General features: G+C 35.3%; 62 non-coding genes across 62 annotated transcripts; all 62 read right to left on the minus strand.

The window, feature by feature from the left end:
- Positions 1–132: 132 nt before the first annotated feature.
- Positions 133–205, minus strand: TRNAT-UGU (transfer RNA threonine (anticodon UGU)). Its single transcript has one exon. It is a non-coding gene; the product is annotated as a tRNA-Thr (tRNA).
- Positions 206–336: 131 nt separating this feature from the next.
- On the minus strand, positions 337–409 carry TRNAT-GGU (transfer RNA threonine (anticodon GGU)). Its single transcript has one exon. It is a non-coding gene; the product is annotated as a tRNA-Thr (tRNA).
- Positions 410–576: 167 nt separating this feature from the next.
- Positions 577–649, minus strand: TRNAT-CGU (transfer RNA threonine (anticodon CGU)). Its single transcript has one exon. It is a non-coding gene; the product is annotated as a tRNA-Thr (tRNA).
- A 372-nt stretch (positions 650–1,021) lies between these two features.
- Positions 1,022–1,094, minus strand: TRNAT-UGU (transfer RNA threonine (anticodon UGU)). The gene has a single exon. It is a non-coding gene; the product is annotated as a tRNA-Thr (tRNA).
- Positions 1,095–1,261: 167 nt separating this feature from the next.
- Positions 1,262–1,334, minus strand: TRNAT-CGU (transfer RNA threonine (anticodon CGU)). The gene has a single exon. It is a non-coding gene; the product is annotated as a tRNA-Thr (tRNA).
- Positions 1,335–1,705: 371 nt separating this feature from the next.
- TRNAT-UGU (transfer RNA threonine (anticodon UGU)) lies at positions 1,706–1,778 on the minus strand. The gene has a single exon. It is a non-coding gene; the product is annotated as a tRNA-Thr (tRNA).
- Positions 1,779–1,909: 131 nt separating this feature from the next.
- Positions 1,910–1,982, minus strand: TRNAT-GGU (transfer RNA threonine (anticodon GGU)). Its single transcript has one exon. It is a non-coding gene; the product is annotated as a tRNA-Thr (tRNA).
- Positions 1,983–2,149: 167 nt separating this feature from the next.
- Positions 2,150–2,222, minus strand: TRNAT-CGU (transfer RNA threonine (anticodon CGU)). Its single transcript has one exon. It is a non-coding gene; the product is annotated as a tRNA-Thr (tRNA).
- Positions 2,223–2,389: 167 nt separating this feature from the next.
- TRNAT-UGU (transfer RNA threonine (anticodon UGU)) lies at positions 2,390–2,462 on the minus strand. The gene has a single exon. It is a non-coding gene; the product is annotated as a tRNA-Thr (tRNA).
- A 372-nt stretch (positions 2,463–2,834) lies between these two features.
- TRNAT-UGU (transfer RNA threonine (anticodon UGU)) lies at positions 2,835–2,907 on the minus strand. Its single transcript has one exon. It is a non-coding gene; the product is annotated as a tRNA-Thr (tRNA).
- A 371-nt stretch (positions 2,908–3,278) lies between these two features.
- Positions 3,279–3,351, minus strand: TRNAT-UGU (transfer RNA threonine (anticodon UGU)). The gene has a single exon. It is a non-coding gene; the product is annotated as a tRNA-Thr (tRNA).
- Positions 3,352–3,483: 132 nt separating this feature from the next.
- Positions 3,484–3,553, minus strand: TRNAT-UGU (transfer RNA threonine (anticodon UGU)). Its single transcript has one exon. It is a non-coding gene; the product is annotated as a tRNA-Thr (tRNA).
- A 365-nt stretch (positions 3,554–3,918) lies between these two features.
- Positions 3,919–3,991, minus strand: TRNAT-UGU (transfer RNA threonine (anticodon UGU)). Its single transcript has one exon. It is a non-coding gene; the product is annotated as a tRNA-Thr (tRNA).
- Positions 3,992–4,158: 167 nt separating this feature from the next.
- TRNAT-CGU (transfer RNA threonine (anticodon CGU)) lies at positions 4,159–4,231 on the minus strand. The gene has a single exon. It is a non-coding gene; the product is annotated as a tRNA-Thr (tRNA).
- A 132-nt stretch (positions 4,232–4,363) lies between these two features.
- On the minus strand, positions 4,364–4,436 carry TRNAT-UGU (transfer RNA threonine (anticodon UGU)). Its single transcript has one exon. It is a non-coding gene; the product is annotated as a tRNA-Thr (tRNA).
- Positions 4,437–6,650: 2,214 nt separating this feature from the next.
- Positions 6,651–6,723, minus strand: TRNAT-CGU (transfer RNA threonine (anticodon CGU)). Its single transcript has one exon. It is a non-coding gene; the product is annotated as a tRNA-Thr (tRNA).
- Positions 6,724–6,855: 132 nt separating this feature from the next.
- Positions 6,856–6,928, minus strand: TRNAT-UGU (transfer RNA threonine (anticodon UGU)). Its single transcript has one exon. It is a non-coding gene; the product is annotated as a tRNA-Thr (tRNA).
- Positions 6,929–7,059: 131 nt separating this feature from the next.
- Positions 7,060–7,132, minus strand: TRNAT-GGU (transfer RNA threonine (anticodon GGU)). Its single transcript has one exon. It is a non-coding gene; the product is annotated as a tRNA-Thr (tRNA).
- A 167-nt stretch (positions 7,133–7,299) lies between these two features.
- Positions 7,300–7,372, minus strand: TRNAT-CGU (transfer RNA threonine (anticodon CGU)). Its single transcript has one exon. It is a non-coding gene; the product is annotated as a tRNA-Thr (tRNA).
- Positions 7,373–7,744: 372 nt separating this feature from the next.
- On the minus strand, positions 7,745–7,817 carry TRNAT-UGU (transfer RNA threonine (anticodon UGU)). The gene has a single exon. It is a non-coding gene; the product is annotated as a tRNA-Thr (tRNA).
- Positions 7,818–8,188: 371 nt separating this feature from the next.
- Positions 8,189–8,261, minus strand: TRNAT-UGU (transfer RNA threonine (anticodon UGU)). Its single transcript has one exon. It is a non-coding gene; the product is annotated as a tRNA-Thr (tRNA).
- Positions 8,262–8,393: 132 nt separating this feature from the next.
- Positions 8,394–8,463, minus strand: TRNAT-UGU (transfer RNA threonine (anticodon UGU)). The gene has a single exon. It is a non-coding gene; the product is annotated as a tRNA-Thr (tRNA).
- Positions 8,464–8,827: 364 nt separating this feature from the next.
- TRNAT-UGU (transfer RNA threonine (anticodon UGU)) lies at positions 8,828–8,900 on the minus strand. The gene has a single exon. It is a non-coding gene; the product is annotated as a tRNA-Thr (tRNA).
- Positions 8,901–9,032: 132 nt separating this feature from the next.
- TRNAT-UGU (transfer RNA threonine (anticodon UGU)) lies at positions 9,033–9,105 on the minus strand. The gene has a single exon. It is a non-coding gene; the product is annotated as a tRNA-Thr (tRNA).
- Positions 9,106–9,467: 362 nt separating this feature from the next.
- On the minus strand, positions 9,468–9,540 carry TRNAT-UGU (transfer RNA threonine (anticodon UGU)). The gene has a single exon. It is a non-coding gene; the product is annotated as a tRNA-Thr (tRNA).
- A 131-nt stretch (positions 9,541–9,671) lies between these two features.
- On the minus strand, positions 9,672–9,744 carry TRNAT-GGU (transfer RNA threonine (anticodon GGU)). The gene has a single exon. It is a non-coding gene; the product is annotated as a tRNA-Thr (tRNA).
- Positions 9,745–9,913: 169 nt separating this feature from the next.
- TRNAT-CGU (transfer RNA threonine (anticodon CGU)) lies at positions 9,914–9,986 on the minus strand. The gene has a single exon. It is a non-coding gene; the product is annotated as a tRNA-Thr (tRNA).
- A 373-nt stretch (positions 9,987–10,359) lies between these two features.
- Positions 10,360–10,432, minus strand: TRNAT-UGU (transfer RNA threonine (anticodon UGU)). The gene has a single exon. It is a non-coding gene; the product is annotated as a tRNA-Thr (tRNA).
- A 132-nt stretch (positions 10,433–10,564) lies between these two features.
- On the minus strand, positions 10,565–10,634 carry TRNAT-UGU (transfer RNA threonine (anticodon UGU)). Its single transcript has one exon. It is a non-coding gene; the product is annotated as a tRNA-Thr (tRNA).
- Positions 10,635–11,006: 372 nt separating this feature from the next.
- On the minus strand, positions 11,007–11,079 carry TRNAT-UGU (transfer RNA threonine (anticodon UGU)). The gene has a single exon. It is a non-coding gene; the product is annotated as a tRNA-Thr (tRNA).
- A 372-nt stretch (positions 11,080–11,451) lies between these two features.
- TRNAT-UGU (transfer RNA threonine (anticodon UGU)) lies at positions 11,452–11,524 on the minus strand. The gene has a single exon. It is a non-coding gene; the product is annotated as a tRNA-Thr (tRNA).
- Positions 11,525–11,656: 132 nt separating this feature from the next.
- TRNAT-UGU (transfer RNA threonine (anticodon UGU)) lies at positions 11,657–11,729 on the minus strand. The gene has a single exon. It is a non-coding gene; the product is annotated as a tRNA-Thr (tRNA).
- Positions 11,730–12,545: 816 nt separating this feature from the next.
- TRNAT-UGU (transfer RNA threonine (anticodon UGU)) lies at positions 12,546–12,618 on the minus strand. Its single transcript has one exon. It is a non-coding gene; the product is annotated as a tRNA-Thr (tRNA).
- A 132-nt stretch (positions 12,619–12,750) lies between these two features.
- Positions 12,751–12,820, minus strand: TRNAT-UGU (transfer RNA threonine (anticodon UGU)). Its single transcript has one exon. It is a non-coding gene; the product is annotated as a tRNA-Thr (tRNA).
- Positions 12,821–13,184: 364 nt separating this feature from the next.
- TRNAT-UGU (transfer RNA threonine (anticodon UGU)) lies at positions 13,185–13,257 on the minus strand. The gene has a single exon. It is a non-coding gene; the product is annotated as a tRNA-Thr (tRNA).
- Positions 13,258–13,389: 132 nt separating this feature from the next.
- On the minus strand, positions 13,390–13,462 carry TRNAT-UGU (transfer RNA threonine (anticodon UGU)). Its single transcript has one exon. It is a non-coding gene; the product is annotated as a tRNA-Thr (tRNA).
- A 362-nt stretch (positions 13,463–13,824) lies between these two features.
- TRNAT-UGU (transfer RNA threonine (anticodon UGU)) lies at positions 13,825–13,897 on the minus strand. Its single transcript has one exon. It is a non-coding gene; the product is annotated as a tRNA-Thr (tRNA).
- Positions 13,898–14,028: 131 nt separating this feature from the next.
- TRNAT-GGU (transfer RNA threonine (anticodon GGU)) lies at positions 14,029–14,101 on the minus strand. Its single transcript has one exon. It is a non-coding gene; the product is annotated as a tRNA-Thr (tRNA).
- A 169-nt stretch (positions 14,102–14,270) lies between these two features.
- TRNAT-CGU (transfer RNA threonine (anticodon CGU)) lies at positions 14,271–14,343 on the minus strand. The gene has a single exon. It is a non-coding gene; the product is annotated as a tRNA-Thr (tRNA).
- A 373-nt stretch (positions 14,344–14,716) lies between these two features.
- TRNAT-UGU (transfer RNA threonine (anticodon UGU)) lies at positions 14,717–14,789 on the minus strand. Its single transcript has one exon. It is a non-coding gene; the product is annotated as a tRNA-Thr (tRNA).
- A 132-nt stretch (positions 14,790–14,921) lies between these two features.
- On the minus strand, positions 14,922–14,991 carry TRNAT-UGU (transfer RNA threonine (anticodon UGU)). The gene has a single exon. It is a non-coding gene; the product is annotated as a tRNA-Thr (tRNA).
- Positions 14,992–15,363: 372 nt separating this feature from the next.
- On the minus strand, positions 15,364–15,436 carry TRNAT-UGU (transfer RNA threonine (anticodon UGU)). The gene has a single exon. It is a non-coding gene; the product is annotated as a tRNA-Thr (tRNA).
- Positions 15,437–15,808: 372 nt separating this feature from the next.
- TRNAT-UGU (transfer RNA threonine (anticodon UGU)) lies at positions 15,809–15,881 on the minus strand. The gene has a single exon. It is a non-coding gene; the product is annotated as a tRNA-Thr (tRNA).
- Positions 15,882–16,013: 132 nt separating this feature from the next.
- TRNAT-UGU (transfer RNA threonine (anticodon UGU)) lies at positions 16,014–16,086 on the minus strand. Its single transcript has one exon. It is a non-coding gene; the product is annotated as a tRNA-Thr (tRNA).
- A 372-nt stretch (positions 16,087–16,458) lies between these two features.
- Positions 16,459–16,531, minus strand: TRNAT-UGU (transfer RNA threonine (anticodon UGU)). The gene has a single exon. It is a non-coding gene; the product is annotated as a tRNA-Thr (tRNA).
- A 371-nt stretch (positions 16,532–16,902) lies between these two features.
- Positions 16,903–16,975, minus strand: TRNAT-UGU (transfer RNA threonine (anticodon UGU)). Its single transcript has one exon. It is a non-coding gene; the product is annotated as a tRNA-Thr (tRNA).
- A 132-nt stretch (positions 16,976–17,107) lies between these two features.
- TRNAT-UGU (transfer RNA threonine (anticodon UGU)) lies at positions 17,108–17,177 on the minus strand. The gene has a single exon. It is a non-coding gene; the product is annotated as a tRNA-Thr (tRNA).
- Positions 17,178–17,746: 569 nt separating this feature from the next.
- Positions 17,747–17,819, minus strand: TRNAT-UGU (transfer RNA threonine (anticodon UGU)). The gene has a single exon. It is a non-coding gene; the product is annotated as a tRNA-Thr (tRNA).
- A 372-nt stretch (positions 17,820–18,191) lies between these two features.
- Positions 18,192–18,264, minus strand: TRNAT-UGU (transfer RNA threonine (anticodon UGU)). Its single transcript has one exon. It is a non-coding gene; the product is annotated as a tRNA-Thr (tRNA).
- A 363-nt stretch (positions 18,265–18,627) lies between these two features.
- On the minus strand, positions 18,628–18,697 carry TRNAT-UGU (transfer RNA threonine (anticodon UGU)). The gene has a single exon. It is a non-coding gene; the product is annotated as a tRNA-Thr (tRNA).
- A 364-nt stretch (positions 18,698–19,061) lies between these two features.
- Positions 19,062–19,134, minus strand: TRNAT-UGU (transfer RNA threonine (anticodon UGU)). The gene has a single exon. It is a non-coding gene; the product is annotated as a tRNA-Thr (tRNA).
- A 371-nt stretch (positions 19,135–19,505) lies between these two features.
- TRNAT-UGU (transfer RNA threonine (anticodon UGU)) lies at positions 19,506–19,578 on the minus strand. Its single transcript has one exon. It is a non-coding gene; the product is annotated as a tRNA-Thr (tRNA).
- A 363-nt stretch (positions 19,579–19,941) lies between these two features.
- Positions 19,942–20,014, minus strand: TRNAT-UGU (transfer RNA threonine (anticodon UGU)). Its single transcript has one exon. It is a non-coding gene; the product is annotated as a tRNA-Thr (tRNA).
- A 132-nt stretch (positions 20,015–20,146) lies between these two features.
- Positions 20,147–20,219, minus strand: TRNAT-UGU (transfer RNA threonine (anticodon UGU)). The gene has a single exon. It is a non-coding gene; the product is annotated as a tRNA-Thr (tRNA).
- A 158-nt stretch (positions 20,220–20,377) lies between these two features.
- Positions 20,378–20,450, minus strand: TRNAT-CGU (transfer RNA threonine (anticodon CGU)). Its single transcript has one exon. It is a non-coding gene; the product is annotated as a tRNA-Thr (tRNA).
- A 132-nt stretch (positions 20,451–20,582) lies between these two features.
- TRNAT-UGU (transfer RNA threonine (anticodon UGU)) lies at positions 20,583–20,655 on the minus strand. Its single transcript has one exon. It is a non-coding gene; the product is annotated as a tRNA-Thr (tRNA).
- A 158-nt stretch (positions 20,656–20,813) lies between these two features.
- On the minus strand, positions 20,814–20,886 carry TRNAT-CGU (transfer RNA threonine (anticodon CGU)). Its single transcript has one exon. It is a non-coding gene; the product is annotated as a tRNA-Thr (tRNA).
- Positions 20,887–21,018: 132 nt separating this feature from the next.
- On the minus strand, positions 21,019–21,088 carry TRNAT-UGU (transfer RNA threonine (anticodon UGU)). Its single transcript has one exon. It is a non-coding gene; the product is annotated as a tRNA-Thr (tRNA).
- Positions 21,089–21,451: 363 nt separating this feature from the next.
- On the minus strand, positions 21,452–21,524 carry TRNAT-UGU (transfer RNA threonine (anticodon UGU)). Its single transcript has one exon. It is a non-coding gene; the product is annotated as a tRNA-Thr (tRNA).
- A 132-nt stretch (positions 21,525–21,656) lies between these two features.
- On the minus strand, positions 21,657–21,729 carry TRNAT-UGU (transfer RNA threonine (anticodon UGU)). The gene has a single exon. It is a non-coding gene; the product is annotated as a tRNA-Thr (tRNA).
- Positions 21,730–21,887: 158 nt separating this feature from the next.
- Positions 21,888–21,960, minus strand: TRNAT-CGU (transfer RNA threonine (anticodon CGU)). The gene has a single exon. It is a non-coding gene; the product is annotated as a tRNA-Thr (tRNA).
- Positions 21,961–22,092: 132 nt separating this feature from the next.
- TRNAT-UGU (transfer RNA threonine (anticodon UGU)) lies at positions 22,093–22,162 on the minus strand. Its single transcript has one exon. It is a non-coding gene; the product is annotated as a tRNA-Thr (tRNA).
- Positions 22,163–22,231: the final 69 nt, after the last annotated feature.

The raw sequence follows: 22,231 nt of genomic DNA on the forward strand, positions 1-22,231 counted from the left end.
CTTGCTCTGAAACGATATGAATTCTGAATATTCCAGTAATTTAACTAAATTAACTCATCGGAACTTTTACCCTATTGTTTTATTTTTCAAAGTTTAATAGCTACGAAAAATAATTCAAGTAACATAACAGCAAGGCTCCGACGAGAATCGAACTCATGATCTCCTGTTTACAAGACAGGCGCTTTAACCACTAAGCCACGGAGCTCTTGCTCTGAAACGATATGAATTCTGAATATTCCAGTTATTTAACTAAATTTACTCATCGGAACTTTTACCCTATTGTTTTATTTTTCAAAATTTAATAGCTACGAAAAAAATTCAAGTAACAAAACAGCAAGGCTCCGACGAGAATCGAACTCATGATCTCCTGTTTACCAGACAGGCGCTTTAACCACTAAGCCACGGAGCCCTTGCTTTGAAGCGATATTAATGCTGAATTTTTCAGTAAATTAACTCAATTAACTCGTCGCAACTTTTACCCTATTGTTTGCATATATGCATATATATATCAACTATTATTTTTAATTTTTTCAAAATTTGATAGCTACGAGATCTAGTTCATGTAACTTAACATCAAGGCTCCGACGACAATCGAACTCATGATCTCCTGTTTACGAGACAGGCGCTTTAACCACTAAGCCACGGAGCCCGTGCTTTGAAGCGATATCAATGCTGAATTTTTCAGTAAATTAACTCAATTAACTCGTCGCAACTTTAACCCTATTGTTTGCATATATGCATATATAAATCAACTATTATTTTTAATTTTTTCAAAATTTGATAGCTACGAAATCTAGTTCATGTGACTTAACAGCAAGGCTCCGACGACAATTGAACTCATGATCTCCTGCTTACGAGACAGGCGCTTTAACCACTAAGCCACGGAGATCTTGCTCTGCAACGATATGAATTCTGAATATTCCAGTAATTTAACTAAATTAACTCATCGGAACTTTTACCCTATTGTTTTATTTTTCAAAATTTAATATCTACGAAAAATAATTCAAGTAACATAACAGCAAGGCTCCGACGAGAATCGAACTCATAATCTCCTTTTTACAAGACAGGCGCTTTAACCACTAAGCCACGGAGCCCTTGCTTTGAAGCGATATTAATGCTGAATTTTTCAGTAAATTAACTCAATTAACTCGTCGCAACTTTTACCCTATTGTTTGCATATATGCATATATAAATCAACTATTATTTTTAATTTTTTCAAAATTTGATAGCTACGAGATCTAGTTCATGTAACTTAACATCAAGGCTCCGACGACAATCGAACTCATGATCTCCTGTTTACGAGACAGGCGCTTTAACCACTAAGCCACGGAGCCCGTGCTTTGAAGCGATATCAATGCTGAATTTTTCAGTAAATTAACTCAATTAACTCGTCGCAACTTTAACCCTATTGTTTGCATATATGCATATATAAATCAACTATTATTTTTAATTTTTTCAAAATTTGATAGCTACGAAATCTAGTTCATGAAACTTAACAGCAAGGCTCCGACGACAATCGAACTCATGGTCTCCTGTTTACGAGACAGGCGCTTTAACCACAAAGCCACGGAGCTCTTGCTCTGAAACGATATGAATTCTGAATATTCCAGTAATTTAACTAAATTAACTCATCGGAACTTTTACCCTTTGTTTTATTTTTCAAAATTTAATAGCTACGAAAAATAATTCAAGTAACATAACAGCAAGGCTCCGACGAGAATCGAACTCATGATCTCCTGTTTACAAGACAGGCGCTTTAACCACTAAGCCACGGAGCTCTTGCTCTGAAACGATATGAATTCTTAATATTCCAGTAATTTAACTAAATTAACTCATCGGAAATTTTACCCTATTGTTTTATTTTTCAAAATTTAATAGCTACGAAAAAAATTCAAGTAACAAAACAGCACGGCTCCGACGAGAATCGAACTCATGATCTCCTGTTTACCAGACAGAAGCTTTAACCACTAAGCCACGGAGCCCTTGCTTTGAAGCGATATTAATGCTGAATTTTTCAGTAAATTAACTCAATTAACTCGTCGCAACTTTTACCCTATTGTTTGCATATATGCATATATATATCAACTATTATTTTTAATTTTTTCAAAATTTGATAGCTACGAGATCTAGTTCATGTTACTTAACATCAAGGCTCCGACGACAATCGAACTCATGATCTCCTGTTTACGAGACAGGCGCTTTAACCACTAAGCCACGGAGCCCGTGCTTTGAAGCGATATTAATGCTGAATTTTTCAGTAAATTAACTCAATTAACTCGTCGCAACTTTTACCCTATTGTTTGCATATATGCATATATATATCAACTATTATTTTTAATTTTTTCAAAATTTGATAGCTACGAGATCTAGTTCATGTAACTTAACATCAAGGCTCCGACGACAATCGAACTCATGATCTCCTGTTTACAAGACAGGCGCTTTAACCACTAAGCCACGGAGCCCGTGCTTTGAAGCGATATTAATGCTGAATTTTTCAGTAAATTAACTCAATTAACTCGTCGCAACTTTTACCCTATTGTTTGCATATATGCATATATAAATCAACTATTATTTTTAATTTTTTCAAAATTTGATAGCTACGAAATCTAGTTCATGTGACTTAACAGCAAGGCTCCGACGACAATTGAACTCATGATCTCCTGCTTACGAGACAGGCGCTTTAACCACTAAGCCACGGAGATCTTGCTCTGCAACGATATGAATTCTGAATATTCCAGTAATTTAACTAAATTAACTCATCGGAACTTTTACCCTATTGTTTTATTTTTCAAAATTTAATATCTACGAAAAATAATTCAAGTAACATAACAGCAAGGCTCCGACGAGAATCGAACTCATAATCTCCTTTTTACAAGACAGGCGCTTTAACCACTAAGCCACGGAGCCCTTGCTTTGAAGCGATATTAATGCTGAATTTTTCAGTAAATTAACTCAATTAACTCGTCGCAACTTTTACCCTATTGTTTGCATATATGCATATATAAATCAACTATTATTTTTAATTTTTTCAAAATTTGATAGCTACGAAATCTAGTTCATGAAACTTAACAGCAAGGCTTCGACGACAATCGAACTCATGGTCTCCTGTTTACGAGACAGGCGCTTTAACCACAAAGCCACGGAGCTCTTGCTCTGAAACGATATGAATTCTGAATATTCCAGTAATTTAACTAAATTAACTCATCGGAACTTTTACCCTTTGTTTTATTTTTCAAAATTTAATAGCTACGAAAAATAATTCAAGTAACATAACAGCAAGGCTCCGACGAGAATCGAACTCATGATCTCCTGTTTACAAGACAGGCGCTTTAACCACTAAGCCACGGAGCTCTTGCTCTGAAACGATATGAATTCTGAATATTCCAGTAATTTAACTAAATTAACTCATCGGAACTTTTACCCTATTGTTTTATTTTTCAAAATTTAATAGCTACGAAAAAAAATTCAAGTAACATAACAGCAAGGCTCCGACGAGAATCGAACTCATGATCTGTTTACAAGACAGGCGCTTTAACCACTAAGCCACGGAGCCCGTGCTTTGAAGCGATATTAATGCTGAATTTTTCAGTAAATTAACTCAATTAACTCGTCGCAACTTTTACCCTATTGTTTGCATACATAAATCAACTATAATTTTTAATTTTTTTCAAAATTTGATAGCTACGAAATCTAGTTCATGTGACTTAACAGCAAGGCTCCGACGACAATTGAACTCATGATCTACTGTTTACGAGACAGGCGCTTTAACCACTAAGCCAAGGAGCTCTTGCTCTGAAACGATATGAATTCTGAATATTCCAGTAATTTAACTAAATTAACTCATCGAAACTTTTACCCTATTGTTTTATTTTTCAAAATTTAATAGCTACGAAAAATAATTCAAGTAACATAACAGCGAGGCTCCGACGAGAATCGAACTCATGATCTCCTGTTTACAAGACAGGCGCTTTAACCACTAAGCCTCGGAGCCCGTGCTTTGAAGCGATATTAATGCTGAATTTTTCAGTAAATTAACTCAATTAACTCGTCGCAACTTTTACCCTATTGTTTGCATATATGCATATATAAATCAACTATTATTTTTAATTTTTTCAAAATTTGATAGCTATGAAATCTAGTTCATGTAACTTAACAGCAAGGCTCCGACGACAATCGAACTCATGATCTCATGTTTACGAGACAGGCGCTTTAACCACTAAGCCACGGAGCTCTTGCTCTGAAACGATATGAATTCTGCATATTCCAGTATTTTAACTAAATTAACTCATCGAAACTTTTACCCTATTGTTTTATTTTTCAAAATTTAATAGCTACGAAAAATAATTCAAGTAACATAACAGCAAGGCTCCGTCGAGAATCGAACTCATGATCTCCTGTATACAAGACAGGCGCTTTAACCACTAAGCCACGGAGCCCGTGCTTTGAAGCGATATTAATGCTGAATTTTTCAGTAAATTAACTCATCGCAACTTTTACCCTATTGTTTGCATATTTGCATATATAAATCAACTATTATTTTTTACCTCTCCGAGTGACGTATGTCACGGAGAGGTTCTAATTTCGACGTGTCTGTGTGTGTGTGTGTGTGTGTCTGTCTGTTGTTACACCCACGTGACCGCGTTCGCAGTTTGCAAATCGGAGCAAACGTGTTCTCAATTTCCGGAAATTTCGAAAATTGTATTACACTTACAGGCTATTGCTCCATTGCCTGTCTAACATCACCAGCCTCTGGTCTTTGTCCATCCCACATGGACACCAGTCTGTACACACTGGCTTCTAATCACAATCATCTGCTGCTCTTTGTCCATCCCACATGGACACCAGTCTGTACACACTGGCTTCTAATCCCCACCCTCTTGTGGTCTTTGTCCATCCCACATGGACACCAGTCTGTCCACACTGGCTTCTAATCACCACCGTCTTCTGCTCTTTGTCCATCCCACATGGACACCAGTCTGTACACCTGGCTTCTAACACCACCATCTTCTGGTCTTTGTTTTTGTCCATCCCACATGGACACCAGTCTGTACACACTGGTTTCTACACACCACCATCTTCTGGTCATTGTTTTTGTCCATCCCACATGGACACCAGTCTGCACACCTGGCTTCTACTCCATCATCATCGTTAAGATTAAGACATACGCGGCGATCGGCCAGGGTTACGAGAAACGTCCGGCCTCCCTAAGGTGGGGCTTCCACCAAAGGTTCACGCAATTGCGCTGTTCTTATCCATGGCTGCGATTCGAAACCCTTATATACTACCTATTTTAGTAAGGCGAAGCAACCGGCGTATGCTTCATTTCAAACGCCAATATTAGTCAAGTCTCTCAAGAATGTTTAATTGTTCTTTTTTAAAACGATGTAACGTTCAATAAGGCGAATAACTAACGAAGAAAATATTAAATATTAATTATATTTATTTTAATATTTAAGATAATCTTGTTTCTCAATTCAAAATTAATACGGAAAGAGTTAAAAGCAGTCTATGTTTTTGTCTGTATGTGTCCGTCCGTTGTTACAGTAGTGCGCTGCGTTAGAAGTTCGTTTTGTTTTGATGTGTAAAGAAATCCAACACAACCATAATATTCCCTTTATCCTTAATATAAACTGAATATGTGGAAATATTTTTCGTAATTATGATGCATTTAGTACTTTTGTAGCTTTAAAGCTCTATTTCATTTTGATATTCCAAAGATTTTTTTTAATATTATTATTTAAAATGGATGTTTATATATTACTTAAGCTATACTACATCTGTTTATAGCATAATCCTTTCTAAAATCATAGTGAATACAAGCACAACGCTGCTATATTGGTCAAATGAACTCTTATTTGTCAATAGGCCTAGTGAACCAAAAAGTAATAAAAGTTTGGGTTTGGTTTTCGTTTCTGTATGCAGAGACATTAACGGTTCAGAGTGAGCCGAAAGTTAAATACACTTTTAATAATTAGGCTTAGATTTATAATCATGGTGGAAATCTGGGTCGCGTTCAGCAGAGCCTCGCGTTGCTGAACGCGGCCCAGGGATTTTGGTTTTGAATTTTGACGTCACGGTGCTTAGCGCTGAGCTAGCGCGGTCTTCAAAGAAAATAGTCTGCTTTTTTGATAACGTGACGTAAAACGCGTAGTTCTCAGCTTGGCGAAAAAACCATGGAGGAATTAATACAAATAGCTCTATGGGACTATAGCTATTTAATTGGCGTGAAACCAGTTGATCACGCGAGAATTTTAAGAGATATGTTAGTTTCTAATTTTAATTATAAAAGTTGTTATCTATCTCTATAAATATGTTATCCTACAATTTTTGTTAAGCCTTGGTACCTTGCACGCTTTATTGCGCTAGCGTCATTTATAAAACGCCGATGACCCGTTTTTCCCCCATCGGATGATTTTAATGTGTACAAGTATATTGGATGTAAAATGTCGTCTGATTTACAATAAATTTGCTATGCTTTGTATACTGCTTTAATATTTCATAAATTTTAACTTAAGAAACATTTCCATATCTGGGTATATAAGTTTGTAAGTAGTCGTCTTGACTCGGAGAGGTAATATTTTAGTTTTCCCAACTTGTAATTTTTTCAAAATTTGATAGCTACGAAATCTAGTTCATGTGACTTAACAGCAAGGCTCCGACGACAATTGAACTCATGATCTCCTGTTTACGAGACAGGCGCTTTAACCACTAAGCCACGGAGCTCTTGCTCTGAAACGATATGAATTCTGAATATTCCAGTAATTTAACTAAATTAACTCATCGGAACTTTTACCCTATTGTTTTATTTTTCAAAGTTTAATAGCTACGAAAAATAATTCAAGTAACATAACAGCAAGGCTCCGACGAGAATCGAACTCATGATCTCCTGTTTACAAGACAGGCGCTTTAACCACTAAGCCACGGAGCTCTTGCTCTGAAACGATATGAATTCTGAATATTCCAGTTATTTAACTAAATTTACTCATCGGAACTTTTACCCTATTGTTTTATTTTTCAAAATTTAATAGCTACGAAAAAAATTCAAGTAACAAAACAGCAAGGCTCCGACGAGAATCGAACTCATGACCTCCTGTTTACCAGACAGGCGCTTTAACCACTAAGCCACGGAGCCCTTGCTTTGAAGCGATATTAATGCTGAATTTTTCAGTAAATTAACTCAATTAACTCGTCGCAACTTTTACCCTATTGTTTGCATATATGCATATATATATCAACTATTATTTTTAATTTTTTCAAAATTTTATAGCTACGAGATCTAGTTCATGTAACTTAACATCAAGGCTCCGACGACAATCGAACTCATGATCTCCTGTTTACGAGACAGGCGCTTTAACCACTAAGCCACGGAGCCCGTGCTTTGAAGCGATATTAATGCTGAATTTTTCAGTAAATTAACTCAATTAACTCGTCGCAACTTTTACCCTATTGTTTGCATATATGCATATATAAATCAACTATTATTTTTAATTTTTTCAAAATTTGATGGCTACGAAATCTAGTTCATGTGACTTAACAGCAAGGCTCCGACGACAATTGAACTCATGATCTCCTGCTTACGAGACAGGCGCTTTAACCACTAAGCCACGGAGATCTTGCTCTGCAACGATATGAATTCTGAATATTCCAGTAATTTAACTAAATTAACTCATCGGAACTTTTACCCTATTGTTTTATTTTTCAAAATTTAATATCTACGAAAAATAATTCAAGTAACATAACAGCAAGGCTCCGACGAGAATCGAACTCATAATCTCCTTTTTACAAGACAGGCGCTTTAACCACTAAGCCACGGAGCCCTTGCTTTGAAGCGATATTAATGCTGAATTTTTCAGTAAATTAACTCAATTAACTCGTCGCAACTTTTACCCTATTGTTTGCATATATGCATATATAAATCAACTATTATTTTTAATTTTTTCAAAATTTGATAGCTACGAAATCTAGTTCATGAAACTTAACAGCAAGGCTCCGACGACAATCGAACTCATGGTCTCCTGTTTACGAGACAGGCGCTTTAACCACAAAGCCACGGAGCTCTTGCTCTGAAACGATATGAATTCTGAATATTCCAGAAATTTAACTAAATTAACTCATCGGAACTTTTACCCTTTGTTTTATTTTTCAAAATTTAATAGCTACGAAAAATAATTCAAGTAACATAACAGCAAGGCTCCGACGAGAATCGAACTCATGATCTCCTGTTTACAAGACAGGCGCTTTAACCACTAAGCCACGGAGCTCTTGCTCTGAAACGATATGAATTCTGAATATTCCAGTAATTTAACTAAATTAACTCATCGGAACTTTTACCCTATTGTTTTATTTTTCAAAATTTAATAGCTACGAAAAAAAATTCAAATAACATAACAGCAAGGCTCCGACGAGAATCGAACTCATGATCTGTTTACAAGACAGGCACTTTAACCACTAAGCCACGGAGCCCGTGCTTTGAAGCGATATTAATGCTGAATTTTTCAGTAAATTAACTCAATTAACTAGTCGCAACTTTTACCCTATTGTTTGCATACATAAATCAACTATAATTTTTAATTTTTTTCAAAATTTGATAGCTACGAAATCTAGTTCATGTGACTTAACAGCAAGGCTCCGACGACAATTGAACTCATGATCTACTGTTTACGAGACAGGCGCTTTAACCACTAAGCCAAGGAGCTCTTGCTCTGAAACGATATGAATTCTGAATATTCCAGTAATTTAACTAAATTAACTCTCGGAACTTTAACCCTATTGTTTTATTTTTCAAAATTTAATAGCTACGAAAAATAATTCATGTAACATAACAGCAAGGCTCCGACGAGAATCGAACTCATGATCTCCTGTTTACAAGACAGGCGCTTTAACCACTAAGCCACGGAGCTCTTGCTCTGAAACGATATGAATTCAGAATATTCCAGTAATTTAACTAAATTAACTCATCGGAACTTTTACCCTATTGTTTTATTTTTCAAAATTTAATAGCTACGAAAAATAATTCAAGTAACATAACAGCAAGGCTCCGACGAGAATCGAACTCATGATCTCCTGTTTACAAGACAGGCGCTTTAACCACTAAGCCACGGAGCCCGTGCTTTGAAGCGATATTAATGCTGAATTTTTCAGTAAATTAACTCATCGCAACTTTTACCCTATTGTTTGCATATTTGCATATATAAATCAACTATTATTTTTAATTTTTTCAAAATTTGATAGCTACGAAATCTAGATCATGTGACTTAACAGCAAGGCTCCGACGACAATTGAACTCATGATCTCCTGTTTACGAGACAGGCGCTTTAACCACAAAGCCACGGAGCTCTTGCTCTGAAACGATATGAATTCTGAATATTCCAGTAATTTAACTAAATTAACTCATCGGAACTTTTACCCTTTGTTTTATTTTTCAAAATTTAATAGCTACGAAAAATAATTCAAGTAACATAACAGCAAGGCTCCGACGAGTATCGAACTCATGATCTCCTGTTTACAAGACAGGCGCTTTAACCACTAAGCCACGGAGCTCTTGCTCTGAAACGATATGAATTCTGAATATTCCAGTTATTTAACTAAATTTACTCATCGGAACTTTTACCCTATTGTTTTATTTTTCAAAATTTAATAGCTATGAAAAAAATTCAAGTAACAAAACAGCAAGGCTCCGACGAGAATCGAACTCATGATCTCCTGTTTACCAGACAGGCGCTTTAACCACTAAGCCACGGAGCCCTTGCTTTGAAGCGATATTAATGCTGAATTTTTCAGTAAATTAACTCAATTAACTCGTCGCAACTTTTACCCTATTGTTTGCATATATGCATATATATATATCAACTATTATTTTTAATTTTTTCAAAATTTGATAGCTACGAGATCTAGTTCATGTAACTTAACATCAAGGCTCCGACGACAATCGAACTCATGATCTCCTGTTTACGAGACAGGCGCTTTAACCACTAAGCCACGGAGCCCGTGCTTTGAAGCGATATTAATGCTGAATTTTTCAGTAAATTAACTCAATTAACTCGTCGCAACTTTTACCCTATTGTTTGCATATATGCATATATATATATCAACTATTATTTTTAATTTTTTCAAAATTTGATAGCTACGAAATCTAGTTCATGAAACTTAACAGCAAGGCTCCGACGACAATCGAACTCATGGTTTCCTGTTTACGAGACAGGCGCTTTAACCACAAAGCCACGGAGCTCTTGCTCTGAAACGATATGAATTCTGAATATTCCAGTAATTTAACTAAATTAACTCATCGGAACTTTTACCCTTTGTTTTATTTTTCAAAATTTAATAGCTACGAAAAATAATTCAAGTAACATAACAGCAAGGCTCCGACGAGAATCGAACTCATGATCTCCTGTTTACAAGACAGGCGCTTTAACCCCTAAGCCACGGAGCTCTTGCTCTGAAACGATATGAATTCTGAATATTCCAGTAATTTAACTAAATTAACTCATCGGAACTTTTACCCTATTGTTTTATTTTTCAAAATTTAATAGCTATGAAAAAAAATTCAAGTAACATAACAGCAAGGCTCCGACGAGAATCGAACTCATGATCTGTTTACAAGACAGGCGCTTTAACCACTAAGCCACGGAGCCCGTGCTTTGAAGCGATATTAATGCTGAATTTTTCAGTAAATTAACTCAATTAACTCGTCGCAACTTTTACCCTATTGTTTGCATATATGCATATATAAATCAACTATTATTTTTAATTTTTTCAAAATTTGATAGCTACGAAATCTAGTTCATGTGACTTAACAGCAAGGCTCCGACGACAATTGAACTCATGATCTCCTGCTTACGAGACAGGCGCTTTAACCACTAAGCCACGGAGATCTTGCTCTGCAACGATATGAATTCTGAATATTCCAGTAATTTAACTAAATTAACTCATCGGAACTTTTACCCTATTGTTTTATTTTTCAAAATTTAATATCTACGAAAAATAATTCAAGTAACATAACAGCAAGGCTCCGACGAGAATCGAACTCATAATCTCCTTTTTACAAGACAGGCGCTTTAACCACTAAGCCACGGAGCCCTTGCTTTGAAGCGATATTAATGCTGAATTTTTCAGTAAATTAACTCAATTAACTCGTCGCAACTTTTACCCTATTGTTTGCATATATGCATATATAAATCAACTATTATTTTTAATTTTTTCAAAATTGTATAGCTACGAAATCTAGTTCATGTAACTTAACAGCAAGGCTCCGACGACAATCGAACTCATGGTCTCCTGTTTACGAGACAGGCGCTTTAACCACAAAGCCACGGAGCTCTTGCTCGGAAACGATATGAATTCTGAATATTCCAGTAATTTAACTAAATTAACTCATCGGAACTTTTACCCTATTGTTTTATTTTTCAAAATTTAATAGCTACGAAAAATAATTCAAGTAACATAACAGCAAGGCTCCGACGAGAATCGAACTCATGATCTCCTGTTTACAAGACAGGCGCTTTAACCACTAAGCCACGGAGCTCTGGCTCTGAAACGATATGAATTCTGAATATTCCAGTAATTTAACTAAATTAACTCATCGGAACTTTTACCCTATTGTTTTATTTTTCAAAATTTAATAGCTACGAAAAAAAATTCAAGTAACATAACAGCAAGGCTCCGACGAGAATCGAACTCATGATCTAATGTTTACAAGACAGGCGCTTTAACCACTAAGCCACGGAGCCCTTGCTTTGAAGCGATATTAATGCTGAATTTTTCAGTAAATTAACTCAATTAACTATTCGCAACTTTTACCCTATTGTTTGCATATATGCATATATAAATCAACTATTATTTTTAATTTTTTCAAAATTTGATAGCTACGAAATCTAGTTCATGTGACTTAACAGCAAAGCTCCGACGACAATTGAACTCATGATCTCCTGCTTACGAGACAGGCGCTTTAACCACTAAGCCACGGAGATCTTGCTCTGAAACGATATGAATTCTGAATATTCCAGTAATATAACTAAATTAACTCATCGGAACTTTTACCCTATTGTTTTATTTTTCAAAATTTAATATCTACGAAAAATAATTCAAGTAACATAACAGCAAGGCTCCGACGAGAATCGAACTCATAATCTCCTTTTTACAAGACAGGCGCTTTAACCACTAAGCCACGGATCCCTTGCTTTGAAGCGATATTAATGCTGAATTTTTCAGTAAATTAACTCAATTAACTCGTCGCAACTTTTACCCTATTGTTTGCATATATGCATATATAAATCAACTATTATTTTTAATTTTTTCAAAATTTGATAGCTACGAAATCTAGTTCATGAAACTTAACAGCAAGGCTCCGACGACAATCGAACTCATGGTCTCCTGTTTACGAGACAGGCGCTTTAACCACAAAGCCACGGAGCTCTTGCTCTGAAACGATATGAATTCTGAATATTCCAGAAATTTAACTAAATTAACTCATCGGAACTTTTACCCTTTGTTTTATTTTTCAAAATTTAATAGCTACGAAAAATAATTCAAGTAACATAACAGCAAGGCTCCGACGAGAATCGAACTCATGATCTCCTGTTTACAAGACAGGCGCTTTAACCACTAAGCCACGGAGCTCTTGCTCTGAAACGATATGAATTCTGAATATTCCAGTAATTTAACTAAATTAACTCATCGGAACTTTTACCCTATTGTTTTATTTTTCAAAATTTAATAGCTACGAAAAAAAATTCAAATAACATAACAGCAAGGCTCCGACGAGAATCGAACTCATGATCTGTTTACAAGACAGGCACTTTAACCACTAAGCCACGGAGCCCGTGCTTTGAAGCGATATTAATGCTGAATTTTTCAGTAAATTAACTCAATTAACTAGTCGCAACTTTTACCCTATTGTTTGCATACATAAATCAACTATAATTTTTAATTTTTTTCAAAATTTGATAGCTACGAAATCTAGTTCATGTGACTTAACAGCAAGGCTCCGACGACAATTGAACTCATGATCTACTGTTTACGAGACAGGCGCTTTAACCACTAAGCCAAGGAGCTCTTGCTCTGAAACGATATGAATTCTGAATATTCCAGTAATTTAACTAAATTAACTCTCGGAACTTTAACCCTATTGTTTTATTTTTCAAAATTTAATAGCTACGAAAAATAATTCATGTAACATAACAGCAAGGCTCCGACGAGAATCGAACTCATGATCTCCTGTTTACAAGACAGGCGCTTTAACCACTAAGCCACGGAGCTCTTGCTCTGAAACGATATGAATTCAGAATATTCCAGTAATTTAACTAAATTAACTCATCGGAACTTTTACCCTATTGTTTTATTTTTCAAAATTTAATAGCTACGAAAAATAATTCAAGTAACATAACAGCAAGGCTCCGACGAGAATCGAACTCATGATCTCCTGTTTACAAGACAGGCGCTTTAACCACTAAGCCACGGAGCCCGTGCTTTGAAGCGATATTAATGCTGAATTTTTCAGTAAATTAACTCATCGCAACTTTTACCCTATTGTTTGCATATTTGCATATATAAATCAACTATTATTTTTAATTTTTTCAAAATTTGATAGCTACGAAATCTAGTTCATGTGACTTAACAGCAAGGCTCCGACGACAATTGAACTCATGATCTCCTGTTTACGAGACAGGCGCTTTAACCACAAAGCCACGGAGCTCTTGCTCTGAAACGATATGAATTCTGAATATTCCAGTAATTTAACTAAATTAACTCATCGGAACTTTTACCCTTTGTTTTATTTTTCAAAATTTAATAGCTACGAAAAATAATTCAAGTAACATAACAGCAAGGCTCCGACGAGTATCGAACTCATGATCTCCTGTTTACAAGACAGGCGCTTTAACCACTAAGCCACGGAGCTCTTGCTCTGAAACGATATGAATTCTGAATATTCCAGTTATTTAACTAAATTTACTCATCGGAACTTTTACCCTATTGTTTTATTTTTCAAAATTTAATAGCTATGAAAAAAATTCAAGTAACAAAACAGCAAGGCTCCGACGAGAATCGAACTCATGATCTCCTGTTTACCAGACAGGCGCTTTAACCACTAAGCCACGGAGCCCTTGCTTTGAAGCGATATTAATGCTGAATTTTTCAGTAAATTAACTCAATTAACTCGTCGCAACTTTTACCCTATTGTTTGCATATATGCATATATATATATCAACTATTATTTTTAATTTTTTCAAAATTTGATAGCTACGAGATCTAGTTCATGTAACTTAACATCAAGGCTCCGACGACAATCGAACTCATGATCTCCTGTTTACGAGACAGGCGCTTTAACCACTAAGCCACGGAGCCCGTGCTTTGAAGCGATATTAATGCTGAATTTTTCAGTAAATTAACTCAATTAACTCGTCGCAACTTTTACCCTATTGTTTGCATATATGCATATATATATATCAACTATTATTTTTAATTTTTTCAAAATTTGATAGCTACGAAATCTAGTTCATGAAACTTAACAGCAAGGCTCCGACGACAATCGAACTCATGGTCTCCTGTTTACGAGACAGGCGCTTTAACCACAAAGCCACGGAGCTCTTGCTCTGAAACGATATGAATTCTGAATATTCCAGTAATTTAACTAAATTAACTCATCGGAACTTTTACCCTTTGTTTTATTTTTCAAAATTTAATAGCTACGAAAAATAATTCAAGTAACATAACAGCAAGGCTCCGACGAGAATCGAACTCATGATCTCCTGTTTACAAGACAGGCGCTTTAACCACTAAGCCACGGAGCTCTTGCTCTGAAACGATATGAATTCTGAATATTCCAGTAATTTAACTAAATTAACTCATCGGAACTTTTACCCTATTGTTTTATTTTTCAAAATTTAATAGCTATGAAAAAAAATTCAAGTAACATAACAGCAAGGCTCCGACGAGAATCGAACTCATGATCTGTTTACAAGACAGGCGCTTTAACCACTAAGCCACGGAGCCCGTGCTTTGAAGCGATATTAATGCTGAATTTTTCAGTAAATTAACTCAATTAACTCGTCGCAACTTTTACCCTATTGTTTGCATATATGCATATATAAATCAACTATTATTTTTAATTTTTTCAAAATTTGATAGCTACGAAATCTAGTTCATGTGACTTAACAGCAAGGCTCCGACGACAATTGAACTCATGATCTCCTGCTTACGAGACAGGCGCTTTAACCACTAAGCCACGGAGATCTTGCTCTGCAACGATATGAATTCTGAATATTCCAGTAATTTAACTAAATTAACTCATCGGAACTTTTACCCTATTGTTTTATTTTTCAAAATTTAATATCTACGAAAAATAATTCAAGTAACATAACAGCAAGGCTCCGACGAGAATCGAACTCATAATCTCCTTTTTACAAGACAGGCGCTTTAACCACTAAGCCACGGAGCCCTTGCTTTGAAGCGATATTAATGCTGAATTTTTCAGTAAATTAACTCAATTAACTCGTCGCAACTTTTACCCTATTGTTTGCATATATGCATATATAAATCAACTATTATTTTTAATTTTTTCAAAATTGTATAGCTACGAAATCTAGTTCATGTAACTTAACAGCAAGGCTCCGACGACAATCGAACTCATGGTCTCCTGTTTACGAGACAGGCGCTTTAACCACAAAGCCACGGAGCTCTTGCTCGGAAACGATATGAATTCTGAATATTCCAGTAATTTAACTAAATTAACTCATCGGAACTTTTACCCTATTGTTTTATTTTTCAAAATTTAATAGCTACGAAAAATAATTCAAGTAACATAACAGCAAGGCTCCGACGAGAATCGAACTCATGATCTCCTGTTTACAAGACAGGCGCTTTAACCACTAAGCCACGGAGCTCTGGCTCTGAAACGATATGAATTCTGAATATTCCAGTAATTTAACTAAATTAACTCATCGGAACTTTTACCCTATTGTTTTATTTTTCAAAATTTAATAGCTACGAAAAAAAATTCAAGTAACATAACAGCAAGGCTCCGACGAGAATCGAACTCATGATCTAATGTTTACAAGACAGGCGCTTTAACCACTAAGCCACGGAGCCCTTGCTTTGAAGCGATATTAATGCTGAATTTTTCAGTAAATTAACTCAATTAACTATTCGCAACTTTTACCCTATTGTTTGCATATATGCATATATAAATCAACTATTATTTTTAATTTTTTCAAAATTTGATAGCTACGAAATCTAGTTCATGTGACTTAACAGCAAAGCTCCGACGACAATTGAACTCATGATCTCCTGCTTACGAGACAGGCGCTTTAACCACTAAGCCACGGAGATCTTGCTCTGAAACGATATGAATTCTGAATATTCCAGTAATATAACTAAATTAACTCATCGGAACTTTTACCCTATTGTTTTATTTTTCAAACTTTAATATCTACGAAAAATAATTCAAGTAACATAACAGCAAGGCTCCGACGAGAATCGAACTCATAATCTCCTTTTTACAAGACAGGCGCTTTAACCACTAAGCCACGGAGCCCTTGCTTTGAAACGATATTAATGCTGAATTTTTCAGTAAATTATCTCAATTAACTCGTCGCAACTTTAACCCTATTGTTTGCATATATGCATATATAAATCAACTATTATTTTTAATTTTTTCAAAATTTGATAGCTACGAAATCTAGTTCATGAAACTTAACAGCAAGGCTCCGACGACAATCGAACTCATGGTCTCCTGTTTACGAGACAGGCGCTTTAACCACAAAGCCGAGGAGCTCTTGCTCTGAAACGATATGAATTCTGAATATTCCAGTAATTTAACTAAATTAACTCATAGGAACTTTTACCCTTTGTTTTATTTTTCAAAATTTAATAGCTACGAAAAATAATTCAAGTAACATAACAGCAAGGCTCCGACGAGAATCGAACTCATGATCTCCTGTTTACAAGACAGGCGCTTTAACCACTAAGCCACGGAGCTCTTGCTCTGAAACGATATGAATTCTGAATATTCCAGTAATTTAACTAAATTAACTCATCGGAACTTTTACCCTATTGTTTTATTTTTCAAAATTTAATAGCTACGAAAAAAAATTCAAGTAACATAACAGCAAGGCTCCGACGAGAATCGAACTCATGATCTGTTTACAAGACAGGCGCTTTAACCACTAAGCCACGGAGCCCGTGCTTTGAAGCGATATTAATGCTGAATTTTTCAGTAAATTAACTCAATTAACTCGTCGCAACTTTTACCCTATTGTTTGCATACATAAATCAACTATAATTTTTAATTTTTTCAAAATTTGATAGCTACGAAATCTAGTTCATGTGACTTAACAGCAAGGCTCCGACGACAATTGAACTCTTGATCTACTGTTTACGAGACAGGCGCTTTAACCACTAAGCCAAGGAGATCTTGCTCTGAAACGATATGAATTCTGAATATTCCAGTAATTTAACTAAATTAACTCATCGGAACTTTTACCCTATTTTTTTATTTTTCAAAATTTAATATCTACGAAAAATAATTCAAGTAACATAACAGCAAGGCTCCGACGAGAATCGAACTCATGATCTCCTTTTTACAAGACAGGCGCTTTAACCACAAAGCCACGGAGCTCTTGCTCTGAAACGATATGAATTCAGAATATTCCAGTAATTTAACTAAATTAACTCATCGGAACTTTTACCCTATTGTTTTATTTTTCAAAATTTAATAGCTACGAAAAATAATTCAAGTAACATAACAGCAAGGCTCCGACGAGAATCGAACTCATGATCTCCTGTTTACAAGACAGGCGCTTTAACCACTAAGCCACGGAGCCCGTGCTTTGAAGCGATATTAATACTGAATTTTTCAGTAAATTAACTCAATTAACTCGTCGCAACTTTTACCCTATTGTTTGCATATATGCATATATAAATCAACTATTATTTTTAATTTTTTCAAAATTTGATAGCTATGAAATCTAGTTCATGTAACTTAACAGCAAGGCTCCGACGACAATCGAACCCATGATCTCATGTTTACGAGACAGGCGCTTTAACCACTAAGCCACTGAGCTCTTGCTCTGAAACGATATGAATTCTGAATATTCCAGTATTTTAACTAAATTAACTCATCGAAACTTTTACCCTATTGTTTTATTTTTCAAAATTTAATAGCTACGAAAAATAATTCAAGTAACATAACAGCAAGGCTCCGTCGAGAATCGAACTCATGATCTCCTGTTTACAAGACAGGCGCTTTAACCACTAAGCCACGGAGCCCGTGCTTTGAAGCGATATTAATTCTGAATTTTTCAGTAAATTAACTCATCGCAACTTTTACCCTATTGTTTGCATATTTGCATATATAAATCAACTATTATTTTTAATTTTTTCAAAATTTGATAGCTACGAAATCTAGTTCATGTGACTTAACAGCAAGGCTCCGACGACAATTGAACTCATGATCTCCTGCTTACGAGACAGGCGCTTTAACCACTAAGCCACGGAGATCTTGCTCTGCAACGATATGAATTCTGAATATTCCAGTAATTTAACTAAATTAACTCATCGGAACTTTTACCCTATTGTTTTATTTTTCAAAATTTAATATCTACGAAAAAAAATTCAAGTAACATAACAGCAAGGCTCCGACGAGAATCGAACTCATGATCTGTTTACAAGACAGGCGCTTTAACCACTAAGCCACGGAGCCCGTGCTTTGAAGCGATATTAATGCTGAATTTTTCAGTAAATTAACTCAATTAACTCGTCGCAACTTTTACCCTATTGTTTGCATACATAAATCAACTATTATTTTTAATGTTTTCAAAATTTGATAGCTACGAAATCTAGTTCATGTGACTTAAAAGCAAGGCTCCGACGACAATTGAACTCATGATCTCCTGCTTACGAGACAGGCGCTTTAACCACTAAGCCACGGAGATCTTGCTCTGCAACGATATGAATTCTGAATATTCCAGTAATTTAACTAAATTAACTCATCGGAACTTTTACCCTATTGTTTTATTTTTCAAAATTTAATATCTACGAAAAATAATTCAAGTAACATAACAGCAAGGCTCCGACGAGAATCGAACTCATAATCTCCTTTTTACAAGACAGGCGCTTTAACCACTAAGCCACGGAGCCCTTGCTTTGAAGCGATATTAATGCTGAATTTTTCAGTAAATTAACTCAATTAACTCGTCGCAACTTTTACCCTATTGTTTGCATATATGCATATATAAATCAACTATTATTTTTAATTTTTTCAAAATTTGATAGCTACGAAATCTAGTTCATGAAACTTAACAGCAAGGCTCCGACGACAATCGAACTCATGGTCTCCTGTTTACGAGACAGGCGCTTTAACCACAAAGCCACGGAGCTCTTGCTCTGAAACGATATGAATTCTGAATATTCCAGTAATTTAACTAAATTAACTCATCGGAACTTTTACCCTTTGTTTTATTTTTCAAAATTTAATAGCTACGAAAAATAATTCAAGTAACATAACAGCAAGGCTCCGACGAGAATCGAACTCATGATCTCCTGTTTACAAGACAGGCGCTTTAACCACTAAGCCACGGAGCCCGTGCTTTGAAGCGATATTAATGCTGAATTTTTCAGTAAATTAACTCAATTAACTCGTCGCAACTTTTACCCTATTGTTTGCATACATAAATCAACTATAATTTTTAATTTTTTCAAAATTTGATAGCTACGAAATCTAGTTCATGTGACTTAACAGCAAGGCTCCGACGAGAATCGAACTCATGATCTCCTTTTTACAAGACAGGCGCTTTAACCACAAAGCCACGGAGCTCTTGCTCTGAAACGATATGAATTCTGAATATTCCAGTAATTTAACTAAATTAACTCTCGGAACTTTAACCCTATTGTTTTATTTTTCAAAATTTAATAGCTACGAAAAATAATTCATGTAACATAACAGCAAGGCTCCGACGAGAATCGAACTCATGATCTCCTGTTTACAAGACAGGCGCTTTAACCACTAAGCCACGGAGCTCTTGCTCTGAAACCATATGAATTCAGAATATTCCAGTAATTTAACTAAATTAACTCATCGGAACTTTTACCCTATTGTTTTATTTTTCAAAATTTAATAGCTACGAAAAATAATTCAAGTAACATAACAGCAAGGCTCCGACGAGAATCGAACTCATGATCTCCTGTTTACAAGACAGGCGCTTTAACCACTAAGCCACGGAGCCCGTGCTTTGAAGCGATATTAATGCTGAATTTTTCAGTAAATTAACTCGTCGCAACTTTTACCCTATTGTTTGCATATATGCATATATAAATCAACTATTATTTTTAATTTTTTCAAAATTTGATAGCTATGAAATCTAGTTCATGTAACTTAACAGCAAGGCTCCGACGACAATCGAACTCATGATCTCATGTTTACGAGACAGGCGCTTTAACCACTAAGCCACGGAGCTCTTGTTCTGAAACGATATGAATTCTGCATATTCCAGTATTTTAACTAAATTAACTCATCGAAACTTTTACCCTATTGTTTTATTTTTCAAAATTTAATAGCTACGAAAAATAATTCAAGTAACATAACAGCAAGGCTCCGTCGAGAATCGAACTCATGATCTCCTGTTTACAAGACAGGCGCTTTAACCACTAAGCCACGGAGCCCGTGCTTTGAAGCGATATTAATGCTGAATTTTTCAGTAAATTAACTCATCGCAACTTTTACCCTATTGTTTGCATATTTGCATATATAAATCAACTATTATTTTTAATTTTTTCAAAATTTGATAGCTACGAAATCTAGTTCATGTGACTTAACAGCAAGGCTCCGACGACAATTGAACTCATGATCTCCTGTTTACGAGACAGGCGCTTTAACCACTAAGCCACGGAGCTCTTGCTCTGAAACGATATGAATTCTGAATATTCCAGTAATTTAACTAAATTAACTCATCGGAACTTTTACCCTATTGTTTTATTTTACAAAGTTTAATAGCTACGAAAAAAAATTCAAGTAACATAACAGCAAGGCTCCGACGAGAATCGAACTCATGATCTGTTTACAAGACAGGCGCTTTAACCACTAAGCCACGGAGCCCGTGCTTTGAAGCGATATTAATGCTGAATTTTTCAGTAAATTAACTCAATTAACTCGTCGCAACTTTTACCCTATTGTTTGCATACATAAATCAACTATAATTTTTAATTTTTTCAAAATTTAATATCTACGAAAAATAATTCAAGTAACATAACAGCAAGGCTCCGACGAGAATCGAACTCATGATCTCCTTTTTACAAGACAGGCGCTTTAACCACAAAGCCACGGAGCTCTTGCTCTGAAACGATATGAATTCTGAATATTCCAGTAATTTAACTAAATTAACTCTCGGAACTTTAACCCTATTGTTTTATTTTTCAAAATTTAATAGCTACGAAAAATAATTCATGTAACATAACAGCAAGGCTCCGACGAGAATCGAACTCATGATCTCCTGTTTACAAGACAGGCGCTTTAACCACTAAGCCACGGAGCTCTTGCTCTGAAACGATATGAATTCAGAATATTCCAGTAATTTAACTAAATTAACTCATCGGAACTTTTACCCTATTGTTTTATTTTTCAAAATTTAATAGCTACGAAAAATAATTCAAGTAACATAACAGCAAGGCTCCGACGAGAATCGAACTCATGATCTCCTGTTTACAAGACAGGCGCTTTAACCACTAAGCCACGGAGCCCGTGCTTTGAAGCGATATTAATGCTGAATTTTTCAGTAAATTAACTCGTCGCAACTTTTACCCTATTGTTTGCATATATGCATATATAAATCAACTATTATTTTTAATTTTTTCAAAATTTGATAGCTACGAAATCTAGTTCATGTGACTTAACAGCAAGGCTCCGACGACAATTGAACTCATGATCTCCTGTTTACGAGACAGGCGCTTTAACCACTAAGCCACGGAGCTCTTGCTCTGAAACGATATGAATTCTGAATATTCCAGTAATTTAACTAAATTAACTCATCGGAACTTTTACCCTATTGTTTTATTTTTCAAAGTTTAATAGCTACGAAAAAAAATTCAAGTAACATAACAGCAAGGCTCCGACGAGAATCGAACTCATGATCTGTTTACAAGACAGGCGCTTTAACCACTAAGCCACGGAGCCCGTGCTTTGAAGCGATATTAATGCTGAATTTTTCAGTAAATTAACTCAATTAACTCGTCGCAACTTTTA

Source organism: Phalangium opilio, unplaced genomic scaffold, assembly GCF_054372755.1.
Source record: "Phalangium opilio isolate 3A_F unplaced genomic scaffold, DU_Popi_V2 ptg000360l_1, whole genome shotgun sequence".
NCBI classification, from domain to species: domain Eukaryota; kingdom Metazoa; phylum Arthropoda; class Arachnida; order Opiliones; family Phalangiidae; genus Phalangium; species Phalangium opilio.